This window comes from Mirounga leonina, unplaced genomic scaffold (assembly GCF_011800145.1).
Source record: "Mirounga leonina isolate KUSES-001 unplaced genomic scaffold, KU_Mleo_1.0 Mir_174, whole genome shotgun sequence".
Lineage (NCBI taxonomy): Eukaryota > Metazoa > Chordata > Mammalia > Carnivora > Phocidae > Mirounga > Mirounga leonina.
In genome coordinates, this window is record NW_023270451.1 from 18,208,555 (window position 1) to 18,221,299 (window position 12,745).

Sequence of the window (12,745 nt, forward strand, 5' to 3'; positions counted from 1 at the left end):
TAAATTCTACAATATTCATTTCTGAAAAACGTCTTCTAAATTTCATAATATTCTCTACCAAATAGTCTCTAAATTAGCCACAGTCAATAAACAATTTACTCTCCTACTTTTTTGTTGTTGATGTTGTTGGGTATATTAATCTAAAAAGAACTTTATTTAAGCCAGATAATTGAAATTTTATGTGTTTATAACTCTGTCATTCATATGCAAAATAATGTCATTATTATTGGATCTCAAAAGATATAATCTACTTATTTACAATATTTAAAAACTATGCTTTCCATTACTTTGTCTTGTTTCTGTGTTTTCTGTTTGCTTGTTTGCTGTCTGCAGGTTAATTTCTGCCTCTACCAAACAAGTGATTTTAAAATGTTGGATGGGTGTCTTTCCATCCAGCATCCAATGCTTTATGTATAAACATAAGGAATGATAGCCTTCCATCCAATTAAAAAAAAATGGGCAGAGGGCCTGAATAGACATTTCTCCAAAGAAGACCTACAGATGGCCAACAGACACACGAAAAGACACTCGAGATCACTCATCATCAGGGAAATGCAAATCAAAACCACAATGAGATTATTACCTCACACCTGTCAGAATGGCTACTTTCAAAAAGATAAGAAATAAATGTCGGGGCGCCTGGGTGGCTCAGTTGGTTAAGCGACTGCCTTCGGCTCAGGTCATGATCCTGGAGTCCCTGGATCGAGTCCCACATCGGGCTCCCTGCTCGGCAGGGAGTCTGCTTCTCCCTCTGGCCCTCCCCCCTCTCATGTGCTCTCTCTCATTCTCTCTCTCTCAAATAAATAAATAAAATCTTAAAAAAAAAAAAAAGAAAAGAAAAGAAATAAGTGTTGGCCTAGATGTGGAGAAAAGAGAAACTTCATGTACTGTTGGTGGGAATGCAAAATGGTGCAGCCACTTTGGAAACCACTATGGAAGTTCCTCAAAAAATTAAAAATAGAACTACCATGTGATCCATCAATTCTACTTCTGCATATTTTTATAAGGGAAACAAAAACATTAATTCAGAAAGTTATATGCACCCCCCCATGTTTATTGCAGCATCATTTACAACAGCCAAGACAGGGAAGCAACCCAAGTGTCCATCAATAAATGAACTGATAAAGAAGATGGGATATATATAAATAAGGGAATATTACTCAGCGATAAAGGAGAATGAGATCTTGCCATTTGCAATAACATGGATGGACCTAGAGGATTTTATGCTAAATGAAATGTCAGATAGAGAAAGACAAATACTATATGATCTCATTTATATGTGGAATCTAAAAAATAAAACAAATGAACAAACAAAACAGAAACAGACTTCTAGATACAGAGAACAATTTGGTGGGGAGGCAGGGAGAGGAATGAAGAAATAGGGGGAGGGGATTAAAAAGTATAAACTTCCAGTTATAAAATAACTAAGACATAGGATGCAATGTATAGCATAAAGAATATAATTAATAATAAGTTATAACAATTTTATATGGTAACAGTAGCTAGATTTATTGTGGTGATCACTTCATAATGTATATAAATGTTGATTCACTATGTTATACACCTGAAACTAATATAATATTGTATGTTAACTACATTTCAATTAAAAAATATATTTTTAATTAAAAAAAGAATGGTAGCCTTCCTTTGGTGATTTTACCAAGAAGTTCTAATTTATCTAGCAACAGGTAATAAAATGTAATGGTTTTGAAACCAGATATTCCTGGGTTCTAATTCTAGTTCTCCCTCTTAGACAAGTTGAATGACAATGAGAACAATGCTAAATTTCCAGTGCATGGCATATAACAAGCCTAACAGCAACTAAAAAATAGTTTTAGGGTGTTTGGCTAAGCCATATCACCCTCTGACCTGCAGGGTAGATACAGTTGATTCAGTTGTTTACATGGGTCCCCATTCTATTCATCAAAATCCCAGTCATTCTCAAACACTTTATCTAATCCTTCTGGATAAAATTAATTTCATTCTCTAGCATCTCTCAATACTGTGAAGTTTTAACTCAATTACAGACCTTATTTGACTCCTGAAATTCTCTTTTCAGAATTAGATCAGACATATATGCATTAAATAAAATAACATAGCTCTTATATCATACTGCCTTGTATCATAATTGCATATAATATTACCAAAACTAGGTTTAAAATCCTCTCAAATCTTTAAACCTTCCATTAAATTCTCCAGACTGCTTAACATAGAGTAGACATTCAAATAAATGTCCCACTTGATGACCCAGAATTGCAACAGATTATTTGAAGCTAGTTGAGGAAAGAGAAAATTGAGTTTGTTTCCAACAATCCATTCATCCTCCATCTAGACCCACATTTACTAAACTCCTTAAGACAAGAAGATAAAACAACATATTTTACCTTCTGACATTAAAATATCATAGAGAAAGATCCATCTTCAGTTTAATGATTTCTGAGAACTAGGTCATATGCATCTTATTACCACATTATTTGGGCATTTCCATACAGCCAGAGTGAAGATTATAGTGCAGCTAACAAATGCATTCAAATAAATGTAAAAAGTCAGTGTGCATTATTCAAATCCAAAATACATTAAGAGCGGGTTTTATTGGCCTGTATCATCAGGAGAATTTCCTCTCCACTTAGTTTACTTGCATTGGCACAGCTTTAGGGAAATGAATCTACAGATAATGCTTTACTTTAAATGGAGCCAGGGAGGGAATCCTATAATTCTCATTTATTTCCTGTATTGTCTTAACTTCCATTTCATAAGAAAAATATTCCCCAATAAACTAGAGTTAAAACTTTGCTGCGTTGGGATCTAACCGAAGAGCTTCTTAAACTCTCTAGCCTTCCAAAGGATAGAAGTTCTAGGAAACGGAGAGCTCTCCTAACTTCTTGAAGATTTTTTTTTTTTAATTTCCTTTCATTGTTGGTCACACTCCTAGTCCTCAACAAGTTCTCCAGTCCAGCCATAATTCCCCTCTTGCAGCTCCTAACATTGTGGGTCCTTCTTGCTTTTGTCTAAGTACTTACCAAATACATTAAAATTTAGCTGTGTATTACTCTCTTTTAGGTACCAATTGTTCACCTTATACTTAAGGAATAAAATAAACCTCAAAATTCCTTACATGAGATTTTATCCCTGCTTCCTTAAGGCTATATACTATATATTGTGGTCATTAGCAAAGAATCTATTAAGAATGAAGGGAAGTGTCTATCCATATTACCATTCTTGGTATCTTTTTTTTCACAGGCTCAGGGAAAATAATTTGAACAACACATTTATTGCTAGCGGTAGTTCACATTTATTAGTCACTATTCTAAATGCTTTGCATGGATTAGTTCATTCAGTCCTCACAACAATCTCATCAGGCAGGTACTATTATTATCCCCATTTTATAGATGAGAAAATTGAGGCACACGAGGTTAGTTAACCTGCCCCAGATTAAACAGTTAGTGACAGACATGGTATTTGAACCCAAGTAATCTGGCTCCAGAATAAATGTTTTCAATTACAACATTACACTATGTCTTTTGAAATCATGAGCGAGAAAGTCAATCATCTGAAATCCCCATATTGAGGGATAATACAATTAATATTTTAAGTATTCTTTCAAGCATGTCTTTAGATACATTTTCATTCCCAAGATGGCTCCTTCACTCGCATAATCTGACACTTTAACCTCTCTCTCTCCACATGGCACCTCATTTTCGAGGGCTTCAGGGTTTTCACACTTCTCTCATGGTGGCTCAGGGCTCCAAGGGAAAGTGTTCCAGAAGAAGGAAGAGAAAGCTGACACTCACTTCAAGCCTAATCCTGGAAAGCTGTGGAGCTTCACTTCTGCTATGTTCTGCAAGTCAAGCCAGTCATTGAGTCTGTCCAGATCTGAAGGGAGAGTTCATGGATGTCCATATCTTGACAGGAGGGCCATCAAGAAGTTCTTGGCCATCTTTTATCTGCCACATCACAATTAATATATTTTAAGCAGTCTTTCAAGTACATCTTTAGACACATAGTCACATACACTGTACATTTTAAAGAAACGGAATTACAAGACAAATGCTATTTTTGTGGACTCCTCTCTGTAAGTAGTTGACTTTTCTCCTCCCAAACCCATGCTTCCTTCTGCCAGCCTGGTAGCCAATGTTAAAATCCTTTTCTGGAGTTATATAATCATATGTTTTACACACACACAAACACACACACAGACACACACACACACATCTTTAGGTAGTCATTTAACAGTTGACAAAGATTCTTTCCTTGACCAAACTTTAGTTAGGCTCCTCTAAGCCCTCTTTTCAGCTAGGCTTTGCCCTTGAGTTTCAGTGTCTGTCCTGTTACATAACCCATTTTAGCAAGAATCCAAAGTCAGTTTACAGCAAATCTACTCTCTATATCTGATTCCATAATATATGAGGAGATTCCTCATTCCCTACCTCAGATATCTGATCACCTTGGCCTGCCTTCAGCAAGAGTCCTGTCAAGTTGGTGTAGCCAGAATTCCCCCTTACTCCTAACGTTTCCTCTTAATAATTTTTCATCCACTGGCTCCTACCCAGCTCCTTGGCTATAAATTCCCACTTGTTCATGCTATATTAGGAATTGAGCCCAGTGCCATATGGAGGTCTTTTTTCCCCCATTACAATATTCCTAAATAAAATCTGGTTTTACTGCTTTAACTACTGTCCAGTTCTGGTTTTTCTTTAACATAAATACATGGGAAATCACTCCAAGTTGCATGGAAAGGAGTTAACATTCTTTTTATTGGATATATATCTATGCTATTAATATATCAAAATGCATTCAACCATTCCCTTGAAAGATAGAAATTGATATTCAAGAAAATTATAAAAAGAAAGTGCTGATGGAGATAAAAAGGTGGATTAAACAAATGGGTCTACTCCTGACCCTTCCTGAAAGCTTACTAACATGCATTCACAGGGAATTTACTGCAAATCTCAAACCTACAGTGACAAGGATAACGGAAGCCCAGAACAGCAACAAAATCTTGGAAACTAGAAAGCAGATGATGTTTTGTCAGCCATGTTACAGACCTAAGAACATGAATTCCTGTCAGTATTGAGGAAAGCCAAAACAAACCTATTTATACTGTTAAATCCCCAAAGGATCAGAATTGGTGACAACACATATCTCTGGAAGAAGGGTTGTATGGGAGACTAAAGTGGATTGATTGCAAGTCTATTTAAGAAACAAGAAAGGTGGGGCGCCTGGGCGGCTCAGTTAGTTAAGCATCTGCCTTCGTCTCAGGTCATGATCCCATGATCCCAGGCTTCTGGGATCAAACCCCGCATCGGGCTCCTTACTCAGTAGGGAGCCTGCTTCTCCCTCTGCTTGCTGCTCCCGCTGCTTGTGCTCTCTCTCTCTCGCTCTGTCAAATAAATAAATAAAATATTTAAAAAAAAAAAAATGAACAAGAAAGGTGACATCATCAAGATGGCAACGTAGGTCATTTCTGGCTTCAGTCCCCCTCACAAAAAGACCAACTACCAACTATCCACAGACAAGACATCACTGGGAAAGTCCCAGAACCTGGGGGTGAGGCTGAGGCACCCCCCGCCCCCGGGTGACAGGATCAAGAAGGACCATATTAGAAGGGTAAAAGGAGCAGTTTCACTTTGATCTCATTGCCCCTCCCCCAGGCCAGCACAGCACCATGAGGAAAGGGCCCCCTTGGGCCTATGGTTTCTCCAGTGGGAAAACAAGAGTCCAGAGTGGACATCCAGCTGCCGCAGCATTGCAGAACCCTTCTCAGGAGGCCCACTCAGGTCTTTCATCAGGAGGATCACTGAGAGAATCTGCAGAGCTAGACCACTAGGTATCAGATAGAGAAGTGGGGTGGAGGTATAGCAACTAGTGCTCAGATCTTGGAGGACCACATTCTTTCTCATAGCTCTGCCTGAGCAGAGATTTCAGCCAGCAGCTCTGTCCATCTGTAGAACCAAGCCAGTGGCCTGGTCTGGCCAGGGAGCTTGGTTGGCAATTTTCCCCAATTTGGATCCCTAGCCAATGGGCTATACCTGCCATGAAGGCTGTTCTATGGCCCCATGCAGTCAGGGAAGCAAATTCTCAGCTCTATCCAATTGCAGAGCATAACCTCCAATCCTACCTGATCACAAAGTCCAGCCTATCATATGATCCAGCAATTCCACTTCTGGGTATATATCTGAAGGAAATGAATCACTATCTCAAGGAGGTATCTGCACTTCCATATTTATTGCATCCTTGTTTACAGTAGCCAAAACATGAAAACAACCTAAGTGCCCATCAATGGATGAATGGATAAAGAAAATGTCATCATACACACACACACACACACACAATGGACTATTATTCAGCCATAAAAAAATAAAAACAAAAACGCAGAAATCCTGCCACTTACAACATGGACGGACCTTGAGGATATTATGCAAAGTGAAATAAGACAGAGAAAAACAAATGCAGTATGATCCTGCTTATATGTGGAATCTAAGAAAACTGAACTCACAGAAAGAGTAAACTGGTGGTTCTCATGGACAGGGAGAGGTGGGAAAAATGGATTAAGGTGTTCAAAGGGTACAAACTTTCAGTTATAAGATGAATATGTTTTGGATCACAAGCTCTTCAGGAGCTTCCCAGGTGTAATCTGAAATTAGCCCCCTATGTAGATGGTAGGGAGACACCAATGAAAGACACAGGCCACTCCAGGTTGGTAGACAGCAGTTTCAGAAAGCAAAGGGAACTTACAAACAAGCCTTGTCTTGGGCAGAAGCAAGATCTTCGTACCTGTCACCAAATCTTAAACATTTATATAGAGGTCTTAACTGGGTTCAGTCACGTATAATGGCCAGCACCGGCCAGATGGTTTCAACTCCACATCACTATCTCAAGCCTATGTCCTTGGAGTGGCCTTCAGGAGCAGGGAAAGCAAGTGGAATCCACATTTCAAGGATAGGGGAGGGGTGAAGAGCCTCCAGGTGCTGGGGTCCAGCTCATGTGTCAACTGGTGGTCAAGTCTTCTCAATGATCTTCCCCAACAATATGTTCTGGGATATAATATACAGCATGGAGACTACCCTTAACAACATTGTATTCTTTATTTAAAAGTTGCTAAGAAAGTAGGTCTTAAAAGTTTTCATCACACACATACAAAAAAAAGCTATATGTGAGGTATTGAATATGATAACTAACCTTATTGTGCTTACCATTTAACAACATATATGTATATCAATCATCACCTTACATACCTTAAATTTACACAGTGTTGTATGTCTATTATACCTCCAGAGAGCTAGGGGGGTGGGGAAGAAACAGATCGCAACTCCAATCAGAACAATCAGATTGCCTCCCCACTACCCACCCCAGCAAAAGACTGGAGGTTTAGTCTCTAAAGAAGGAAAACAAAAGATGTGGCAGTTACTGCTATGTGTTCACCAAAATCAGTTTTCCTTTCCTTCCAGGAAAACAGCTAAACAACATTTGCCAGTCTCACTTTCAGGGAGATGCAAACATGTGACTGAATTACAGCCATTAGAATGTGAGCGGGAGTGATGCCTCTCATCAAAACTTCCCATACATTTTTCTCCTTTTGGCCAACCAGATGTAATGGATCCAGCATAAATTCCAAGGCCATAAAGCTGAAATAACCTGGCTCCCTAAAGTGAAATAAGTAAGATCAGCAAAAGACAAATACGGCATGGTATCACTTACATGTGGACGCTAAAGAAGCCAAACTCATAGATACAGAGACTAGAGGTGGTTGCCATGCTGGAGAGTTGGGAAATGGGGAGACATTGGTCAAAGAGTATAAACTTTCAGTTAAAAGATTAGTAAGTTCAGGGCGCCTGGGTGGCTCAGTCATTAAGCGTCTGCCTTCGGCTCAGGTCATGATCTCAGGGTCCTGGGATCGAGCCCTGCATCGGGCTCCCTGCTCTGCAGGAAGCCTGCTTCTCCCTCTCCCGCTCCCCTTGCTTGTGTTCCTGCTCTTGCCATTTCTGTCAAATAAATAAATAAAATCTTTAAAAAAAAAAAGATTAATAAGTTCTGGGGATCTAATGGTGATTGGTGAATGATGAAATGTAATCTGGTGATTACAATTAATAATACCATACTATACTCTTGAAAGTTTGCTGAAAGAGTAGATCTGAAATGTTCTCACCACAAAAAAAGAAACGGTAATTATGTAACATGATGGAAGGTATTAGCTAGCACCATAGTGGTAATCATTGTGCAATATGTAAGTGAATCAAATCAACATCTTGTACACCTTAAATTTATGCAATGTTATGTGTCAATTATATCTCAGTCAACCTAGGGGAAAAAAGAAATCTATAAAAGTTCAAGTTCAAAAGGATCTTCATTAACTTCCCAAAATGGGTATAACCTTCTAACAGAGTAGGTGGAACTGGTTTTGAAGTTACAAAAAAAAACTCTGGTGAACTGTGCTCTATCCTCCTGACAGCATCATTCTGTCACACAACTCCAGGGCACATGATTCCAGTGGATAACTGTGAGTGATGTCCCTTGGATTGATGCAAGATGGCAGCCTGAATTCCTGTTAAACTATCTCTGTTTTGAACGGCAATAAGTTGCTTTAGACTTATTTGCATTTAAAATATATGAAAGAGGGGCGCCTGAGTGGCTCAGTCGTTAAGCGTCTGCCTTCGGCTCAGGTCATGATCCCAGGGTCCTGGGATCGAGCCCCACATCGGGATCCCTGCTCGGCAGGAAGCCTGCTTCTCCCTCTCCCGCTCCCCCTGCTGTGTTCCCTCTCTTGCTATGTCTCTCTCTGTCAAATAAATAAATAAAATCTTTAAAATATATATATATATATGAAAGAGTTCTCAGAGGACAGTGCCATTCGGGTGAATCAGTGTTCAAAACCCCTGCTCCCCAGTGCTCCCCAGCATGAAGACACATGCTGAATAAAAGAGTGATGGGGAGAGAGGTCAGGTTTTTCTCAAGTGGCTATTATCTAAAAGCTCAAAGATGTACCCATGTAATGTGTCAGGTGGCTAAATTTGGGCCTCAATAAATAAGTCATCTGGCACCCTAAATAACCATATAGAAAGCTACCTACTGAACATTACATTAAATTTTGGGTAAGCAAAGTATGAACTTTTACTGTGTTAAGCCATTATGATTCGGGAATTGTCTGTTATAACAGCTAATATTCTTTATCCTAATTTCCATAGAACCTATCACTCTGAAGTGGGGAGTTTTTTATAACAGAACAAAACAACAAAAAAATCTAAAATGTGTGGGGTTGACATGAAGTTCAAGTAAACAAACATGAGAGTCTGGAAGGCCTGAGACCCTTGTAATGCCAGGCAAAACATTTGATAAAACTGCTGTCTATGATAACTTGAAAGATAGGCCACTGCCTACAAGTTTGAAGCTCCAGGGGAAGTGGCTGGAAAGTGTTGGAGAGAACATATATATTCTCTACTGCCTGCTGTCAGCAAGGTATTACATGTAAAAGATGAGCTCAGGTAAGAATTTGTCTGGTTTTCAAGCAATAACAGAAAAGAATAGAGTCCAAAGTCAGAACGATTTACTGGGTTAGAAAATCTGTCTCTTCTTTCACCAAATATTAAGAAATAAGATTTTAAAACACCTTAAGCAACAAAATCCAAAGAGAGTTTTCAGCTAAGCAAGGGAATTCAGCTTTGCTGCAGATACAAAATAAGGGCGTCACCTTCCAACCAAGCCACGACTCAAAGTCGTCACTCTTAAGTTGAACGATATGAGAGTGAAGAAATACACAGGGAAAGCTTGAGAATTATGTCTAGGGAAAATCTGTGTGAGTGGTAACCAGTATTTGGAACTTATTGAAAGTAAGTTTTTATTTAAAAAACCATCAAAATTTTGGTAGACTTGCCAAAGAAATCATGAGGCTGCTTTAAAGGAACCTGTATTGGAAAAGTCTTAATACAACCCTCCAGAAAGAAGGGACAATGAGAGCTATACACACTCCCAAAGAAGGCAGACTCATCAAAGTCTATGTCTGATGTGAGCATAATGTGCTATGGTGAGTGCTGGAAAAATGAAGGGGGGGGGAATCGAAGGGGGGACAAACCATGAGAGATTATGGACTCTGAGAAACTAACTGAGGGTTCTAGAGGGGAGGGGGGTGGGGGGATGGTTTAGCCTGGTGATGGGTATTAAAGAGGCACGTACTGAATGGAGCACTGGGTGTTATATGCAAACAATGAATCATGGAACACTACATCAAAAACTAATGATGTATGGTGATTAACATAACATAATAAAATAAAATAAATAAAAAATATTTTAAAAAGGTAATGGAGGAGAAAGAACCTCCCAGAAGGAGAGCCAGGGGCCATGAGGAACGGTATCAAGGAAATTCCTCTCTAAAAGCAGAATCAGAGCCACACAAGGAATTTCTTCATCCTCAGGCAAGGACACCTTTATAATGCTTGCCTAACAGAATTTCAGACTCTATGGACCAGAGATTGTTGTATGTCTCCAATCCTTTTTTTTTTTTTCCCTGCTTTTCTTTTCCTGAGTAGAGTTTTCTCTGTGTTTATCCCATCCCTGCTCCACCATCACTACGGTGGTAGGAAGAGCAGACAACTTTTCTTCCTTGTGTACATGGAAGTCCCTCATAGTGGGACAGCGTATCACACAGAAATCCCAAAGTCAGAACTGGATGCAGTGACCAGATGGGTTGTCTGCCTTGGGGAAGCAGGGGGGGTGATATGTTCTATGTGGAGGAGGAATATGAGACAGATCCTAAGTGACCAGCAGAGGAAATGACCACAGAAGTCTCTTTACATTCACAAAACCCTCTTCTTCTCCTCCTGGACACATGCTAGACTATATTTTCCCAACTCGCTTATATTTAGGTGTGACTGAGTTTGGCCAATAGGATATAAATGTAATGATGTCTACCAGTTCTAGGCCTGACCCATTAAAACCTCCCTCTCTTTTCCTATCTGCTGGCTAGATTCAGAGATAGAGAGGATTCCAAGGCCTTCAGGGATAGCAGAGCCACAAGATCAAACAAATAACAAAAAACCTGGGTCCCTGTAGAACCACGAAAGAGCAAGGACGATGAGGAGGGGACCATCAACAAAGAGTTGGGAAAATTTTACAGAACAAAAGGATATAAGCTCTATCAAAGCAAAAATTATACCAGACAAAGTTCAACAGGCAAAGAAGACTTTATTCAAGGCTATTGCAACAGACAAGAGAAACCAGAACTAAGTCTGGTTCTAACCTTTGGGAGAGGCTTTAAGACTCGAGTGAGGGAATTGTAGGCCACTTGTGTTTGTTAATTGGCCTTACCCAAAGGGTAAGTAAATTTTCTTGTATCTTTTTTTTTAAGATTTACTTATTTATTTGAGAGAGAGAGCAAGCGGGGGAGGGCATAGGGATAGGGAGGAGAGAGAGAATTTTAAGCAAACTCCTGCTGAGCACGGAGCCCAATGTGGAGCTCAGTCTCACCACCCCGAGATCATGACCTGAGCCAAAATCAAGAGTCAGATGCTTAACTAACAGAGCCACCCAGGTGCCCCAAATTTTCTTGTATCTTTATGACAGGAGGTAGTTTTATAACGTGGAGCAAGCTGCCTACCAAAGTTAGGCAAAAATCTGTCTCTATTAAGCCACTGTAATTCAACTCAGTTTGTCATTGGTATGGTAAAGGATAAAGAGTAAAACACAAAAAAGCCAAACCCAAATAGATCCCACTATATATGGTAACTTAATTATGAAAAAGGTGATATTTAAATTCTGTAGGAAGGAAGAGCTTGGCACAAATGATGAGTCATCTGAAAGAAAATAAAATCATAGCCCTATCTAAACAATATATAAAAATAAATTTAAGCTACATTAAAGACTTAAATATACAATAAGGGATTAAAAATTTTAAGAAAAAATAACAAAAATAAGTTTTTTTAAGAAGGGAGATTTATTTGACTGCATATATGAAGATATGCTTGAACTTGCAGGTAATTAGAGAAAAACAAATTAAAGTAGCCATATTATGAGTTTGTGTATATATATATTTACACATTAGATTAGCAATTTTCTTTAGTGAAGCCTACTTTGATGGCACCGCCGGGAGAAGGCTCAACTAGCAGAAATGTGAGTCATTAAGAGTGTTTTTAAGAAACAATCTGCCATTATCAATTAAATTTAAAATTCATATAGCCTCAGACCCAGAAATCCCCTGCATGGATATTAATCACATCTAATAAAATGCCAGTGAGTAAGAATAGCAATACAAGGGTGTTTATTGTAGCATTGTTTGAAGAGGCAAAAACTGTCAACCCGGAGGGGTTTTTTAATGGCACCACTGATGAAAACAGCTATTTCAATAAGTTAAACCAGAAAAACTGAATCAACACACTCTGTTCCATTTAAACTCCACCTTTAGGGGCACCTGGGTGGCTCAGTCGTTAAGCGTCTGCCTTCGGCTCAGGTCATGATCCCAGGGTCCTGGGATCGAGCCCCGCATTGGGCTCTCTGCTCAGCGGCAAGCCTGCTTCTCCCTCTCCCTCTCCCCCTGCTTGTGTTCCCTCTCTCACTGTGTCTCTCTCTGTGAAATAAATAAAATCTTTAAAAATAATAATAATAATAAAAAAATAAAAAATAAATAAACACCACCTTTGACTTATTAAGAAAGCTAGTATTTTCCTTCCTCTTCCTTTTTTACACCCTGTCTCTTGGTTACAGTCATTCAGACACTTTCAAATCTCGGAACCCCATGTCAGCAAAATCCCTGGAACCC